The 18,300-nt window shown below is 43.7% G+C and overlaps 1 protein-coding gene and 1 pseudogene across 2 annotated transcripts in view; both read left to right on the top strand.

Moving 5' to 3' along the window:
* The window catches only part of SLC16A12 (solute carrier family 16 member 12), an 88,561-nt gene that overhangs the window by 46,389 nt on the left and 23,872 nt on the right, over positions 1 to 18,300 (top strand). The window lies entirely within an intron of this gene.
* LOC101272037 (SNW domain-containing protein 1-like) lies at positions 5,146 to 7,261 on the top strand (annotated as a pseudogene).

Genomic DNA, 18,300 nt, shown 5'->3' with positions numbered 1-18,300 from the left:
CCCAAGCGGAAAAAAAAAAAGAAAAACAAAAAGCTGAGCATGTGCATCTGTTTCTCCCCAACCTATGAATCAGATAACCAACTTCTCCTCCTGCAGAGAAAAGTAGGTGAGTAGGGAAACACCAGGGGTGCTAATAGCTCCACTGGAGTTTCTGCCCCGTGGAATCAATGGAAAGGAGGTCTTTGTCCCTAGTTGTAGGTACTGTGCATGGCTCTACCCTACAGATGAGGAAACTGAGTCCCTGAGACACTATATAAGAGTCATAATTAGTAAGCGCAGGAAAGTCTAAACAGAGCCACTAAGTGGTGGAGTCAGGATTAGCGAGGCCAGCTGGGACAGGCTCTGCCTTCGTTCAGGTACAAGGTCGTGGGAAACTAAAAAGGGAGGGCAGGTGTGAGAGGGATACCAGAGGAAGTGGTACGAGTTGGACTCACTTATTCTGAGGGTTGGGGAGGAGAGTCAAAAGACTCAGAGTGTTCTAGCATACCTAGTTGGAAAATGGTGAAAGCATGAAAATAAAATGTGTTTCCAGGATAGACCAGCCAGTGCTTTGTAGGCATGTGACTTTGAGGTAACTTACAGGCTGTTGGAAATCGGAGTTTTCAACTCCGGAGGAAGATCGGCAGCAGAGATGCAGATTTTGGAGCTGTCCTTTTAAAGGTGATCGCTGGCTGAAACTAAGGGAGCATTTTAGTATGAGCAGCAAAAGAGGAGGTTGGTTCCACAAATTGAGTTTTGTGTTTGAAATACACCAGAAGATTTGAGTCGGTAACCTTGAGTGGCTTGATCTAATTTAAAGGCAAGGCCCAGCACTGATTGGCTCAGGAGTTGATCTCGTTTTTTTTTTTGCGGTACGCGGGCCTCTCACTGTTGTGGTCTCTCCCGTTGCGGAGCACAGGCTCCGGACGCGCAGGCTCAGCGGCCATGGCTCACAGGCCCAGCTGCTCCGCGGCATGTGGGATCTTCCCGGACCGGGGCACGAACCCGTGTTCCCTGCATCGGCAGGCGGACTCTCAACCACTGCGCCACCAGGGAAGCCCCTTGATCTCGTTTTTAACCATAGCCCTAGTGCACTACAGGGCAAGCTTACAGGTTACCCTGGTGTGCAGGACAGTTTCCATTTGCACCTCCAAGTTCACTGTTCATCCCATTTCCACCCACTTCTCTGCCCTGGAAGGCTGACACTTATAGGCTACATCAACTTGGTTCCTGTTTGGTTCAGCCACTGATGGGACTTAGAAGGCAGGAAGAGTGTGAGGCTGGTGTATTTTTTTCTTGGTTCTTTTACTGTCAGATCCTTATGGACTGGCTGCTTTCCTTTACCCAGTGACTCTGCAGAAGGTTCCAGTAACTGCTCTCTCCCTTTGCCTGTCAGGTCTAGAAGTGCTAGTGATACTGGCCCCAGAGGACTCTACTGACCTTTGTTAGATTTTATGAACACTTGTTCACACCTTTATAAATAATATCTTTGTTGAAGTCTACCCAGTTTCCCAGTTCCTTCTGGGACCTTGAACAAATAATATGCCTCATAAACCAGAAGGAATTGATGTTCTTCAAGGCACTAGGCTTACCCTTAATAAACAGAGAGGGGCTTCTAATCTGGGGGTGTCAGACCTGGGAGGAGATGACAGAATTAGTACAAGGTGGGCAAATCCACACGTACGTGACGGCATCCTGTCAGTGGACAGAAAAATATCTTACACAGTTACCACAATTTTTCAGCTGGTTGTAAATGTCTGAGTGATTCATCAAATAAAACAAAATGTATTTGAAAATGCCATGAAATTCATTTTAACTGTTGCGTTTACATATTTTATCGATCAACAGATAACTTATTCTAAAAACATGACTATTGCCTTGCTTGGCTAAGGAAATACTCTACGATGTATAGAGGGACCTCACATGCAAAAGGATTGGAAACTACTTCCAAGGCCTTTGTTCATCAGACTTTTCTGTGGGTCCAAATCTAGAAGGAAGTGGGATGAACTGGTTCATTCCTAACTATTTCAATAAAGACAGAGACAAAGACAACCACCTACCTGTTAAAGGAACTTTTGTAAAAAGCACTCCTAACTTTCATTTCTGGGGAGAAATTAAGGTCCTGGGTCTTTTTTTTTTTTTTTTTTTTTTGCTGTACGCGGGCCTCTCACTGTTGTGGCCTCTCCCGTTGTGGAGCACAGGCTCCGGACGCGCAGGCTCAGAGGCCATGGCTCACGGGCCCAGCCGCTCCGCAGCATGCGGGATCCTCCCGGACCGGGGCACGAACCCGCGCCCCCTGCATCGGCAGGTGGACCCTCAACCACTGCGCCACCGGGGAAGCCCTGGTCCTGGGTCTTGCACTGAGGAGCACCCCACATTCTCAGCTTGGCAACACCTTGTCCTTTGTGTGACCTGCCGTGGCTCCAGCAGCGAGCAGAGTCTACAGAGTGCAAAAATAAACATCTCTAAGGGCCTGTGGAATTTGATGGCCTGTGCAGTATGGGGCAGACATGGGCTGAGGGCCAGGCCCTGTAGGTGAGCCTCTCAGCAGCCCACGTTCGTTTTTAGCCACTCAGTCAAAGCAAGAAGAGACAGCCAGCCTGGCAGTGAAGTTCTGTTTCCAGGTTTGGCCCTGTCTGGTGTCAGGACCTGGCCCTGCCCCCGTGTTCTCAGGGTATCTCATTGAGATATATTCACTTAGGCCTCTGTTACCCAGATAATGGGAAGGCTAGTTAATCTGATTTGACAGTGGCTAAAAAGAACAAAGAAAGAATGGATAATTTCTTGCCCCCATTCCTCAAGCTCCCTGGGCACCCTCCCCACGTGACTTGAGAAAACATCCATAACTCAAGATTTGGGGGTGTTCGTTTACTAAATATTTACTGAGTGCCATTTTTTTCCAGGAACCATCCTAGGCACTGAAGCATTAAGGGTCCCTGCTCACAGGGAGCTCACACTCTGAGTGCAGACCTGAGTTCTTCTGCTTGCACTCTCTTTTATATATATATATATATATTTATTTATTTATTTATTAATTATCTTTCACCGCCCCACGCGGCTTGTGGGCTCTTAGTTCCCGGAGTAGAGATTGAGCCCAGGCCCCCAGCAGTGGAAGCACAGAGTCCTAACCTTTGGACTGCCAGGGAATCCCTGCCTGCACTCTCTTTGAAACACAAGTTCTCTAGAACACCCCGTGACTTGAGGGGTTAACTTCCAGCCAACTGAAATATTTCACTCGGTTCCCCTTCCATGTCAACAACATGGCGGGAGCAGTGATGACAGAGTAAGGAAAATGTTGTAGAGACAGGCAGCACTGTTCTTCCATAAAAGGTTCTCTGTCAACTAACAAAACGATTCTGTGAAATGCATCTCAAGCTCCAAGTTTCTCCTCTGTAGCCAAGAAGCCTCTGATGTAACGTCATCTGATTTAATGATTCCATATGCTGTTGAGTGTAAAATTAGAATTAAAGAGTTCTGCAAGGTCACTGAGTGAGACACAAAAATTTCTTCCTTGAACCCCACAAATATTGAGCACCAGTTTTATACCAGACATTGTGCTAAGTGCTGGAATATTCAACTACATGTTGTATTTTTTATCAAAGAGGGCTAGCTACAGCTCAGGCCTATTGCTGCTTTTACTTGTATTTCCAGATAGGAGAGAAAAGAACTGTATTTTTGCAGAAAATGGTTACTGGGGGCAAGCTCCTTGTTTTGAATTGCACTGTCAACAAACTATTGGACTCAGGAGTAAGCATTTTTCTGTTGTTGCCTAGAATCGGCGACTCTGGATTAGGAACTGACAGGGTGAGAAAGAAACTTGCTTTCTACTCTCTGCCTCTTGTGAATCAAAAATTGTACCTTTTTCTCCTTTTCTGTAGACCAAATGCCATATAAATCACCCTGCTGCTTATTCTACGTCTTATGTAAAGTCTTCCTATCCTCAGAGTCTCATAGACAATGTAGAAACGTCGGCAGCTTCATTAGCAAAGGTTAGTGTTTCAGTTTAGTGCCAAAAGGTCCTGACAGACATCCAAAAATTTCTGGTTGAAGTCGGTAATTATTTACTCCCCTGTTACCAGAATCTGTCTGAGGACTAAGCAGAGAGAAGCAGAAAGGAAAAGAAAAGCAAAAAAAAAAAAAGCAAAGTATTTCTGCACTTAAGAACAATATATTAAAAAAAAATTTTTTTTTAAAATTTTGGCTGTGTTGGGTCTTTGTTGCTGCACGTGGGCTTTCGCTAGTTGCAGAGAGCGGTGCACAGGCTTCTCATTGCGGTGGCTTCTCTTGTTGTGGAGCACCGGCTTTAGGCGCGCAGGCCCAGTAGTTGTGGTGCACGAACTTAGTTGCTCCGCAGCATGTGGGATCTTCCCAGACCAGGGATCGAACCCGTGCCTCTGCACTGGCAGGTGAATTCTTAACCACTGCGCCACCAGGGAAGTCCCAAGAACAATATATTTTTTTCACAACGTATGTGTAATATCATTGGGCAACAAAAATAAATAAGTCCATATGCGTTAGAAGGCGTCCCTAAGACCCAGAGACTTCAAGTGGAAAAAAAGTTGGGTCCCTGAGCCAGAGACAATCTAAGCCCAAGCAGAGAGAGAAGGGGTTTCTTTAACTTCTCCCCGACTTTCAGTTGTTTTGGGGGCTTGAGTTTGCCCCTGGATAGAAGTCTGTAAGGCTCAGCTGGGATACTTTTCTCCACTGTTATAAAGGCCGTGCAGAAGTGTTGGAATTCCCTCATGGCAGACCTGGAAGATGGCCCTTCAATGCACATCCCCTCGGCCAGGGTGTTCAGTGGGCCCTTGAGCCCCGGGCGGGTAGAAGCAGACATTTAATCATTGGTAAGAGGGTGTAATAAAATATCCAGGGGCTGGGAGGGAAGATATCTTTCTCTTTCCCAAGAGGTTTGTATTTCACCGTAGCATTTAGCAAATATATGCCAGGCACTGTTCTCGGTGCTGGAAACACAAGATCGAACATAATCATGGCTTCCACCAGGAGGGAGCTTGGAGGCCAGTGGAGAGCAACGGGATGCAGAGATTAAGACCACAAGCTTTGAACTCAGGCCGAGGCTAAATCTTGGATAGTTAGAGCATTCTTTATCTGTAAAACAGAAATTATAATACCTCCTCCACAGGGCTGGGATAAAGATAAAATGAGAAGAGGAGGCGGAATAAGATGGTGCTCACCAGCTTTTTACCTGCGCCTACTCAGCTATCCCAGGACCAGCTTGAGGCTGAAGAAAAGGCAAGATCCCAGAGATCACGACAAACCTCACTGGTCTCGTCCCAAAGAGAACCTCCCCCATGCAGGTACCGGAAAGGCTGGATACCTCGGTTATTAGGGGACTTTGGAGGTGGAGGTGCTTTTCCAGCGATCCATGTGGCCCAGTATCCCCTGAATATGGGACAAGAGAAAAAAAATGTCAAATGCACTGGCCACTCAGGTGCACGCTGAAGGAAAAATTAAGTATGATGCAACTGCTCGACAGGGACAGTCAAAAGACAAGGTCATTTATAGCAAGTACACTGACGTGGTTCCCAAAGAAGTCATGAATGCAGATGACCCAGACCTGCAAAGACCTGATGAAGAAGGCATTAAAGAGAAAAAAGACAAGGGTAACCTTAGAAAAATCCTTTATCACAGAAGGTTGCTGCAGCCATGCCAGTCCGAGCAGCAGCTGATAAACTGGCCGCTCCTCAGTATATCCAATACACACCGTCTCAACAAGGAGTGGCTTTCAACTCAGGGGCTAAACAGAGAGTTTTTCAAATGGTGGAAATGCAGAAAGATCCGATGGAGCCGCCAAGGTTCAAGATTAATAAGAAGATTCCCCGGGGACCACCTTCTCCTCCTGCACCTGTCATGCACTCTCCTAGCCAAAAGATGACCGTGAAGGAACAACAAGAGTGGAAGATTCCTCCCTGTATTTCAAACTGGAAAAATGCAAAGGGTTATACAGTTCCATTAGATAAACGTCTGGCGGCTGATGGAAGAGGACTGCAGACAGTTCACATCAATGAAAATTTTGCAAAACTGGCCGAAGCCCTCTATATTGCTGATTGGAAGGCTCGTGAAGCTGTGGAAATGCGAGCTCAAGTAGAGAGATAGATGGCTCAAAAAAGGAGAAACATGAAGAGAAACTTAGAGAAATGGCCCAGAAAGCCAGGGGGAGAGAAGAGCTGGGATCAAAACCCATGTGGAAAAAGAGAATGGGGAGGCATGTGAGAGGGATGAAATCCGGCGTGACAGGCGAAAAGAGAGCACGACCGGAATCTCTCCAGGGCAGCTCCAGATAATAGGTTGAAACTGCAGATGAAAATCGAGATATCAGTGAAGTCATTGTTCTTGGTGTGCCCAATCCTTGGACTTCCAATGAAGTTCAGGATGACCAAAGGCTCTTCAACCAATCCAAGGGTACGGAGAGTGGTTTTGCAGATGGGGAAGATGAAATTTACAATGTTTATGATCAAGCCTGGAGAGGTGGTAAAGATATGGCCCAGAATATTTACAGGCCCAGTCAAAATCTGGACAAGGACATGGTTAGCGATGACCTAGAAGCCAGAATAAAGACTCACAGATTTGTTCCCAATAAGGAGTTTTCTTGTTCAGACCGTAGACAGAGGCCGAGAAGGACCATCCAGTTTGAGGAGGATCCTTTTGGTTTGGACAAATTTTTGGAAGAAGCCAAACAGCACGGTGGCTCTAAGAGACCCTCAGATAGCAGCCGCCCCAAGGAACATGAGCATAGAGGCGAGAAGAGGAGAAAGGAGTAGATACTTTCTTCAGAGTGAATGAACTATCATTCATAACCCTAATGATGCAAGTCATATGGGGGAACACTTTGTAAATGACCAGGATAAAAACCAAATCTGGGTGTCAGAGCCCAGCGCTACTTTTTATTACAGGAGAAAGGGGGGATGGAAAAATTCTACTTTGAATTATTTCGTTTTTTTAAAGAGTGGGTTGTGTTTGTGCTTCTCCCACCTTTTGGCATTTATAGAACATTACTGCCCCACACATGAAATTAAGGCCACTTCCTTTTGAGTGACATTAACACTTTGGGGTTAATATTGTGTCTAAGAGTGACTGCTTACGAATAAAGTTACCCCAACCACAGTGAGTAGAAAGAAGGATGTCCACATATTGGAACCGTCCTGCCAAATGATGTTTGCCCCTATTGTGCTCTGTTTTAATTTGGAGTGGGGAAAGTAAGCTCTTGCTTGGTGCAACTATTTGTTTCCAATAAAAACATTTAGACAAAAAAAAAAAGATAAAATGAGATAACATATGTATAATAGTGAATCCAGAGCCTGGTGGATTAAGTGCCCCCAAATAGTAACTGTCGTTACTATTATTGCTGTATGGCTTCACTGGCCCAGGAGTCAGAGACTTGAGCTCTAAGTACTGGCTGAACAGTTCCTCTGTGACAAGACTGCTTTGCTCCTGAGTGAGCGTCCTTTAGAGGGAAGCCGGTTGTGCTGAATATTCTTCATTTTCTAGCTGGAATGGTTGATTTTCTTACCTGATGTCTGAAGATTAGACCTTTCTGACGAAGATGAAGTTCTTTTCCCGTTTCTTTCAATTGAATTACCATGTTAAAACTAGTGACTGTTATTAATGCTTTTAATTTATTTTTTAAGACTTGCTGGGGTTCTCTCTGGTGAAGGCAGAGCTTATTTCATTCATTTATTAGACACTGATAGAGCTCTTACTCTGCATCAGACATTGTGTGTGTGTGTGTGTGTTGGGGTTTGGAGATGGTGGAGAGAATTGGGGGAAGAGACAAGGATGACTTAAGGTTGTTTCTGTTCTGTGGAGTTAAACAGGCCAGTGGTAGAGAGAGACGTTAAATAGATAACAACAGTGCATCTGATAAGGGCCAGGAGGGGTAGGTACAGAGAGCTCCAAGAGTCTGTAACAGGAAGATAACTACTTTGAGGATGGAGATGGGGTGGAAGCAGTTGAAGCAGAAATGATAAGTCAGGTGGGAAAGTGGCGAAGGAAGGAATTTGAAGGTAAAGAAAACAGCATGTAAGACGATACTAAAGCTCGATTTTTTCAGTGGTTTGCAAGGAACATATAGTATCATGGGATAGGTGGGAGTGGGACGATGGGCTGGGAATGAGGCTGATATTTGGCTACAGATACGGACATACATATGGGCTGAATATGGGACCAGACGGTCCTCGGCCAACAGGTCGTGGCTGAGGACACTGAGTTTCCATTATCAGAAATAGTATCTCTCAGTTTCCCTCTTGTTTCTACGGAGACAGGAGTGAGTATCTCAATAAAGAGCTTCAAATGGGACACCCTAAGGGGTACAAACGGTGTATCGTTAAAGAGTACTTTCCCACTGTAGAGGCAATAGTAGAGTCCATTTGGAAATCTTCTCTAGTAAGTTGTGGTAGGGTCGAGATTTGCTCAGATGATGACACAGATGTGAAAAAAATAACAGCTTCTTTGTTGCTATAATAAATCTAAACCTCTTCAAAGCCTCTATGAAGGCAAGAGTGGGGAGTTCATTTTGCTTTTTATGTCCTGTCTAAAACACCTTTGCCTGTCCCCCAATTATGAAGATTTTCTCCTATGTTTTCTTCCAGAAGTTTTTTTTTTTTTAATAGTTTTTGCGTTTATGTTTAGATATGCTATTTCGAGTTAGGTTTTGTATATGGTGTGAGGTGACACTAGAGAGTCGTTTTCTTCCCCTGCGAATAAATGTGTGGGTCTATTTCTAAACTCTCTATTCTGTTCCACTAATCTAATATACTGATATCACTCTTGATTGCTCTGGTTTTAGAACAAGTCTTTGACATCAGTTAGTATAAGCCTTCAACTTTTGTTCTATCTTTTGAAAATGATTTTGGATTTTCTAGGTTCTTTGCATTTCCATATGAGTTTTAGAATCAGCTTGTCAGTTTCTATTTTTAAAAAAAAGGCTGTTGGACTTTGTTTGGCATTTCATTGAAACAATCAACTTGGGTAGATATGACATCTTCTCAGTGTTCCATGGAATGAACATGCTTGCTCGCTTGCTCTCCCTTTCTCTCAAGCCTTTATAAATTTCTCTCAGCACTGTTTTGTAGTTTTGAATGTCCAAATAATGCACATATTATGTTAAAAGTATTCCTAGGCATCTCATGGCTTTTGAAAATGCCTAATGTAAAGTGGTATTTTTAAATTCCACTTTCTATTTGTTCACTATGAAATTGTGTACAAGCCCCTGTGTCCTTGTCTTTTGAAGTAAAAGTCTGACTCAAGAGTTAATGATTGGGAAACGTGAAGATGTAGAAACAAAGAATAGCTGTTGGGCTGGCGAACTGTAGCTTTCCCTGAAAGCTACAGATAAGGCCTGACACACATTGCTAAGGTGATTTTATAGGAAGCAGACCCCCACCAGATGAAAACTGCTGACTGCAAGAACATAGACCCTAGACTGGTTGAAACCAGAAGGTTGATGATGCTTCAAATTTCATCTTGACGCCAACCAATCCAAGAATTATCCACGTGCTGATCACGCCCTGCTCCTTGAACACTATAAGACTCCTCGCTACCTCCTCTAGGGCGGGACACCCAGTTTTGAGGGCATTAGCGCACTGTGGCCGCCTTTGCCTGGCAAAGCAATAAAAAGCTATTCTTTTCTGCTTCACCCAAAACTCTGTCTCTGCATTTCTGTTCGGCACCGGTGAACAGAGGCTGAGTTTCAGCAACAACTACTAATGTATAGAAATACAATTGACTAAAAAGGAAAAATAATAAATTTCAGTTCACCAAAATTAATAGTTTCTGCTCTTCAAGATGCACCATTGGGAAATGAATGGGCAAACCACAGAATAGGAGAAAATATTTGCAATACATATATCTACAAAAGACTTGTATCGAGGATATACAAAGAATTCTTGTATCTCAATAATAAGATAAACAACCCAATTAAAAATGGGCATGATATTTGAACAGAGCCTTCACAGAAGAAGATATATGAATAGCTAATAAAACATGAAAAAACGGTTAACATCATTAGTAGTAAGGAAAGTACAAATTAAAATTACAATGAGACTCCATTACACACTGGAGCTCTAATGTGTTACGGTAATATCATACAGCCATGTTGATCTTCTAAAGTTAAATATACACTTACAATATGACACAGTAATTTCATTCCTAGGTATTTACTCAAGAAAGTGAAAACCTATGTCCATAAAAGACTTGTATAGAGATATTCACATAAGCTTTATTCATAATGGTCAAAAATCGGAAACAATCCTAATGTCCATCAACAGATAAATAAATTGTAATATATCCATAAAACAGATTACTATTTAGCAGTAAAAAGGAATCGAGTACAGGTATGCACAGCAACCTGGATGAATCTCAAAACATCATCATAGGGGCTTCCTTGGTGGTGCAGTGGTTAAGAATCTGCCTGCCAATGCAGGGGGCACGGGTTCGAGCCCCGGTCCGGGAAGATCCCATGTGCCGCGGAACAACTAAGCCCGTGCGCTACAACTACTGAGCCTGCGTGCCACAACTACTCAGCCTGCGCACCTAGAGCCCGTGCCACAACTACTGAGCCCGTGTGCCACAACTATTGAGCCCGTGTGCCACAACTACTGAAGCCACCGCAGTGAGAAGCCCGAGCACCGCAACGAAGAGCAGCCCCCGCTCACTGCAAGTAGAGAAAACCCGTGTGCAGCAGCCAAGACCCAATGCAGCCAAAAATAAATAAATAAATTTATTTTAAAAGATTGTCGTAAGTGAAAGAAGCCAGAAGCAAAATAGTCCATATTGTGTGATTCTGTATTTACGACATTCTTGACTGGCAAAACTCATCTACATCAACAGAAAGCACACCAGTGGTAACGCAATGCTGAGGTTGGTGGAGATTGACTGCAAAGGAGCGTGAGGGAATGTTTGGGGTGATGAAAATGTTCTATATCTTGATTGTGGTGGTTTTGCATGAGTGTGTACATTTATCAAAAGTCATCAAAATGTAGACTTAAAATGGGTGTGTTTTATTGTATGTAAATTATACCTCAATGTAAAAAGTTTCTAGCAGGTTTTGCAAGGTTAAAGTAATGTCTTTCATTTAGCTCAGTCTTTTTGGAATCAATAAGCAGCCAAATTGAAGGTTGATTTCTGTATAAAGGTCATTTTTCCCCTGTATTGTGTTCATCCCTCCCTCTCCTGTATGAGTGGTTGGTTTAGGGGAGAATCCATGTGACCTCATGGTAACAGTGGCGGAGGTGGTTGGCATGCAGATCCGTGAATTCTCATTGGCCTAAGCAGAACTGTCCCTAGTATTGGTCACTGGGCGTCCTGCTGATGAAACTCATCTTGGTGGTCTCTAGGTAGTGGCTTCTCTCCTCATTGTGCACTGTGATGACATATCTGCTGCTGGTGGAACTTGTAGTTTGTACTCTCTGACTGTCCAGCACGTGGGGAAATTCCTCACCTTTTTTGTTGTAGTTCTTGAGGATCAGCCATGATTTCCATTAGGCTCAGGTTATTGGCCACGGAGTCACTTTCCCCTTGGCCCCAGCCCTGCCTCTCATCTCTTAGCTGTCTTCTACTGAGAACATGAGAGAGCCTCAGATCACTCCTGTGCCAGATTGGCGGTGAGGGACAGTCGGTGGACACTGTCTTGGCTTTCTCTCTGCCCAGACACATCACAGGCCAAAGGCACCCAGCGAAGCAGTGTCTTCCCATTGTTACCCATGGGACACACAGCACAGGCCTTCTTACTGCAGCTTCCCCCTCAACTGCTCAGGTTCCTATGTCTTCTCTCTATCACATACCTACCCCTGGTCAAGGCTGTAGGGAGTGGGAGACGTGGTCCCTGAGATATCTGGGCAGCTCATCACCCTTCCTTTAAAAAAAATGTCCCCTTCCTCTCTTGGTGTAGGCTTCTGCTCTCCCTTTCTGTGTGGTGAGAACTTCCTCTACAACACAATACTGTGACTTCTTACTTATAAGTGGATTTATTCTGGATGGGACCCTTTTCCTTGTTCCACAGAGAAATAAACAATAAGCATAGTCTACCAGGTATCTTAGATATTGGGGAAGAGATACTTAGCAATCAGCCAACTGGTTTAAAGTTTAGACATCAGTAATTTGATGCCCTGTTTTTACAGATTAGGAAATAGTGGCAGAGAGGAAGTGATTCACGCAGGATCAGACGACTAAGTAATGTCACTTGGACCCAGTAGTCTTGAATCCCACTCTTGGTATCTTTCTGCCACACACCTCTACTTCTCTTTTGTCTGCAAACCAACGTAAAAAGTAAGGATACTGCTAAAGGTTAAGGCACTGGAAATAAGCAGAAAGGATCAAGGAAGGAAAGAACAATGGAAAGACAGTGTTGGGAGCCCACCCAAATAAGTGCCTTTTCTCCAACTGCATACTAACTGTAAGAAATGTGTAGATTTTCTGATAGAAGGGATCACTTCAGAAAACTATACTGAGGGCAATGTGAAAGATTTGCCCTACAAATGGAGTGCCTTACTGGAAGGTGATCGGCTGTTAGCAAGAATTTTTTTACACATGATTAGATTTTTGAAAGCAAAGAGGACAAAGTGAAATTGAAAATATATCCCAACCTGTACTGTTTAAGGAGTAACCTTAGAGGAACATCCTAATATAGAGCCTCTTTGGTTTCAAAAATTGTTTTTCCTGAAGCCAAAATGAGATGCAGAATGCAATTATATTTTAGTGGTTGGATGTCAAAATAAAATAAACGGAAGGCTGCTTACTAAAATGAAGAATTGCACGATGGAAATGTACTTTCTTTGCTTATAGTTGTAGGTATTCTCTTAACTCAGTGAAGACTTTTCCATTATATTTGTGTCATATCAGGTGGGTTAATTATTTACAAGAGGCTCAGGCTGATGTTCTAAGGGGACCACAGGCTGCTCCAAAGTCTCCGGGAAACTAGGTTAGCCTTGTTTAACCTGTGCATCTCTTCTGAATACATATAAATCTATTACATGACCTGTTTTGAAAGAAACTCACATGTTTTGTGAGCAGCCGTACACCCCTGAGTTAAGCTGGTGGTTAAACCTCCCCTGCTACCCCACCCCACCCCCTGCTTCCTTTGGTCATGGTCACTCACATGAATGAGTGCTTAAGCTTTACCATGGCTTGTTGACAGAAATGCCCAACGACAATTTTGAAATCTGGAGGGCAGATGGGCAAGTATACTGTCCAAAATCCACCAGAGCTACTTATCCCTATTTTGACTCAGATACAGCGTTGCCAGGTGAGTCCCTTTACTTCTGAGAGCTTCAGCTTCATCACCGTGGAAAGGGGGGAAATCGTGCCCATCTCTGAGGCTTGTGAGGCTCAAGGGCGACTATTCATGAGGAATTATTAGTAACAGTCTCGCATACTGATGCTTTCAGAGAAGTCCTTTCTCCCCACCCTGGAACCGTGTGAGGATGTTCCTTGTTCTGTGCTTTACCCAGCTTGACTCTAACTTACAACATACCTTTGCTCACTATGCTGTTACTTAACAATTTTTATTTGGATTTATGCAATTATGTTTTTTTGAGAGACCCTCACCAATCAGTTCTGAACTTATAAGTTGTGGGAATGCCAAAGGAGGTTGTCTAACTGAAACAAATAAAAATGGAATCATCTGGGGATAGCGGAGGCAAGGTAAAAATTAATGATGTTAAATATCTTTTAAAGAAACAGAACATTTTATTTTGCCAAAGGCTTGTTACCTTCCCTGTGTCTTCTATGGGATAATCACCTAATTTTCTTTTTTTTTTTTTTTTTTGCGGTACGCGGGCCTCTCACTGTTGTGGCCTCTCCCGCTGCGGAGCACAGGCTCTGGACGCGCAGGCTCAGCGGCCATGGCTCACGGGCCCAGCCGCTCCGCGGCATGTGGGATCCTCCCGGACCGGGGCACGAACCCGTGTCCCCTGCATCGGCAGGCGGACTCTCAACCACTGCGCCACCAGGGAAGCCCCACCTAATTTTCAATGTGCAGCGTCAGTAAATAATATGGTTATTTTTAGTCCTGGAGAAACTATACGAAAGAGATTTTTGTGCTCATTATTTACACTGCAGGAGTAACCTGAAATATTTATTTCAGAAAATTATATATAAAATGGTATTGAATGCGATTTTATTTTAATTAATGGACTTTATTTTTTAAAGAAATTTTAGGTTTACAGAAAAATTGAGCAGAAAGTACGAAGAGTTCCTGTGTACCCTTTCTCCTTCCCCCACCAATTTCCTCTGTCATTAACGTCTTAGCTTAGTGTGGTACATTTGTTACAATTGATGGACAAAGATTGATACATTATTAACTAAAGTCCATAGTTTGCATTTGGGTTCACGTTTTGTGTTCTACAGTTCTGAGCTTTGACAAAGGTATAATGTCATGTATCCACCATTATAGTATTCTTCAGAATAGAATGCAATTTTGAAAATGAATTTTTTTTTTTTTTTCAGTACGCGGGCCTCTCACTGCTGTGGCCCCTCCCGTTGCGGAGCACAGGCTCCGGACGCGCAGGCTCAGCGGCCACAGCTCACGGGCCCAGCCGCTCCGCGGCACATGGGATCCGCCCAGACCGGGGCACGAACCCGCGTCCCCCGCATCAGCAGGCGGACTCTCAACCACTGTGCCACCAGGGAAGCCCGAAAATGAATCTTAATTATACCATCCCACCTAAATTTATTTTTGCATATTCTCCCCATTCTTTGTGAGTTACAAGTATACATCTTTTACAGAAGTTTTACATAGCTTCCCTCACATTGTACTCACAATTTTAGAGTCCCCTTTTTGCTTTAGCATTGCATCATAAATGTTTTCCCATATTACAGTATTTTCTTCTTCTTTATAATTTTAAAGGATTGTCTATTATCCCATTTGTTTGACGTATCATAATTCTCTAGACATTTCCCAGTTGTTGAGCATTTAGGTTGTTTCGGTTTTACATTATTCATAGCACAGCTATTATTTATTTTGCCAGTAGTGTTCAGCTTCTCTTAAATTGTTTTCTTAGGATAACTTCCCAGAACTGAGATTACTCTTCAAAGAGTATGAATAACTTTCTAATCCTTGATCCGTTGCCCTGTGTTGCTTTCCAAAGGGCTGTTGCATAGCACTGCCTGTCTCAGAATTTTTCAACAGCACTGGGCAGCACAGACCGAGGACGGTCTCACACTGTCCACGTATGGGTAGATGGCTTTATAATCTTACATTGAAGACAATTTAACCTTGGGGACTATTCTAACAGAAAAAACTCTGAAGAGGCTAGGACTATAGTCAGCTTTCTAAGCTTTGGCTTTTTCACTTGTACAACCGATCCTATCATTTCGTGACACATGTTTGTGTCCAATCAGTGAGTTATGACATTGTGTGTGTTTGTCCGCGGGCGCTGGTAGAATCACCAGTGCTAGTCCTATTGCAATTGCCGGAGTGCTAGACGTCAAGCATGCCATAAACATGACTCACGTATGGCTGTTCAAGAAACTTTGATTTATGGCAACACAGTATAGGCAGAAGTGGAAGATCTTATTGCCTAAAGGAGTCAGGCAGGTGTTGTACATGAGTGAAACAGCACAGGGATTGGACAGTACAGGAGGTCAGGGGCAGGCTGAAGGGGCTGTACAGGCGTTATCCAAAGGAAGGGTGTCATACTTGACTCCAGCTGATGGCTGCCAAGAAGGAATGCCAGACCGGTATCTTTAGCGCTCTCAGTTTTTCAAGACGACTTGGAAATCTGTAGTTTTAGATATCTTAGCTGGTACAGGCTGCTATAACGAAAATCTCACAGCCTGGGTGGCTTAAACAGACCTTTAGTTCTCATAGTTCTAGAGGCTGGGAAGTCCAAGATCAAGGAGCTGGCACATTCAGTGTCTGGTGGGAACCCACTGCCTGGTTCATAGATGCCATGCTTTTACTGTGACATCATACAGCAGAAGGGGCAAAGTAGCTCTCTGGGGTCTCTTTTATTTTTTTAATTTTTTCAACTTTGCATCCCTTGTTGTATTTCTAATTTTATCTATTTATCCATTCATTCATTCATGCTGCGCTGGGTCTTAGTTGCGGCACACAGGAGCCATTTTCTTGAGAAAGTCATGGTTTTAAAGTAAATTTTTCTTTATTAGACAGTTTGGTTTGTCCATGATTTACCAGGTGGTGTGTGGTCTGTGGTCACCAAACAATGCATGCTTAGTCATATTTGAAATGATGTTTTATTTATAAAGAGCAGATCTTTTTTTTTTCTTTAATATTCATTTTATTTATTTATTTATTTGGCTGCGCTGGGTCTTAGTTGCAGCATGCAAACTCTTAGTTGCAGCATGCGGGATCTAGTTCCCTGGCCAGGGATCAAACCTGGGCCCCCTGCATTGGGAGCACAGAGTCTTAGCCACTGGACCACAAGGGAAGTCCCTGATGTTTCGTTTAATCAATATTATTTAAAATTTCTTCTGGTGATCATTATAAAATTGTACCCCAAATTGGGTGATTGGCTCAATCCAGTGGAAAAATCACCTGTTAAAACTCTGATTTAGTCTCTTAAAAAGTTCATCCCTAACTGTAATTAAGAAGCTTGATTGACATGCCGAAGTATACCATAAGAAACACTTGATCTCACAGTTCTTGTGGGACCACATTCAGGCCGCGCTTAGCTGGGCCTGGCTGGCTTGGCTCAGGGTCTCACAAAGCTGCAATCAAAGTGTCAGCCAGAGTGTGTTCTCAACTGGAGGCTCAACTAGGGAAAAAGTCTGTTTCCAAGCTCACTTGGCATGTTGGCAGAATTCATTTCCTTCTGTTGTAGGACTGAGAGCTTTAGCTTTTTGCTGTCACTTTAGCTTTTGAGGCTGTCCTCAGCTCCTACTGGCTACCCATAGTTCCCTGCCACGTGGCCTTCTCCATGGCAGTGTGCAACACGGCAGCCTGCTTCTTCAAGGCCAGTGGGAGAGTGAGTCGACTAGCAAGGCTGAGTCTTATTCAGCATGACCTAATCATGGGAGTCATGTGTCATCACTTGTGCCATATTCTGGTTAGAAGCAAGTCACAGGTCCCACCCACACTCAATGGAAGGGATTACACAAGGACAAGAACAACAGGATGTGAGACCGTAGGGGTAGCTTAGAAACTGTCTGCCACAAGGAGCTGTGTGTGTCTTGCTTATCACTGAATCCTCGGTGTCCAGAATAATGCCTAACACACATTAGATCCTCCATAAGTGTTGGTAGTTGAATGAACTAATGTTGCAGATATTACTTCTCTGAATCATGTGTTGCTTTTTTTTTCCCCCAAGTCTATGGTTTACCTTTTGGTCTTATTTATTACATGTTTTGGTGTATAGACATGTTAAATTTTAATTTAGACAAATCAACAGAATTTGCCCTTGGTTTGTTAACATTACTTTGCATCTCAGGGAGTCCTTTTCCCATCCAGAGGTTAGATAATTATTTGCATATGTTTTCTCCTAGATTCTAAATGACTTCTTTTTTACATTTAACTCTGATCTATCTAGAAGGTTAAGAAATAAATGGAGGGACTTCCCTGGTGGCGCAGTGGTTGAGAGTCCACCTGCCAATGCAGGGGACATGGGTTCGAGCCCTGGTCCAGGAAGATCCCACATGCCATGGATCAGCTAAGCCCATGCGCCACAACTACTGAGCCTGCGCTCTAGAGCCCGCGAGCCACAACTACTGAGCCCATGCACCACAACTACTGATGCCCACGTGCCCTGGAGCGCATCCTCCACTGCAATGAGAAGCACACGCACGGCAACGAAGAGTAGCCCCCGCTCACCGCAACTAGAGAAAGCCCGCACACAGCAAAGAAGACCCAGTGCAGCCAAAAATAAATAAGTTTATTTTTTTAAAAAAGGAATTAAATGGAGAGTTGTAATGGGAGGTAGCAAATAATCCTTTTTTTCCCCATCCCTCTTTGCTTCCTTATTTAGTTGTATTGAATTATTATGTGCTAGCTTCTGGGCTTTCTATTCTGTTTCACTTATTTTTCATTCTCTTCTTGCTTCAATTTTTTCCATCTAAGAATTAAAGCATTCTTGGTCAGAAAGGCCAACGCAGTTACTGTCAGAATCATTCAGTATAATAATTAAGACATAGCCTAAGCTGTTGTAACAGAAAGACTCCAGAATGGAGAGCCTCAAATAAAGCTGAGGCTTATTTAACTTTGGTGTAACAGTGAGGGGTGTGTGAAGTCGGGAGCTGGAGAGGCACCTCTTCCCCACAGAGTCGTTTGAGGACCCAGGCTCCTTCTGTCCTGTAGCTCTGCCAGCCCCTTGGGCGATGTCTGGGCCTGTGTGGTTGGAACTGTCTCATCCC

Source organism: Orcinus orca, chromosome 14, assembly GCF_937001465.1.
Source record: "Orcinus orca chromosome 14, mOrcOrc1.1, whole genome shotgun sequence".
Taxonomy (NCBI): Eukaryota; Metazoa; Chordata; class Mammalia; order Artiodactyla; family Delphinidae; genus Orcinus; species Orcinus orca.
The sequence above is the reverse complement of the archived record's forward strand: the minus strand, read 5'-3'. Positions and strand labels throughout refer to the sequence as shown.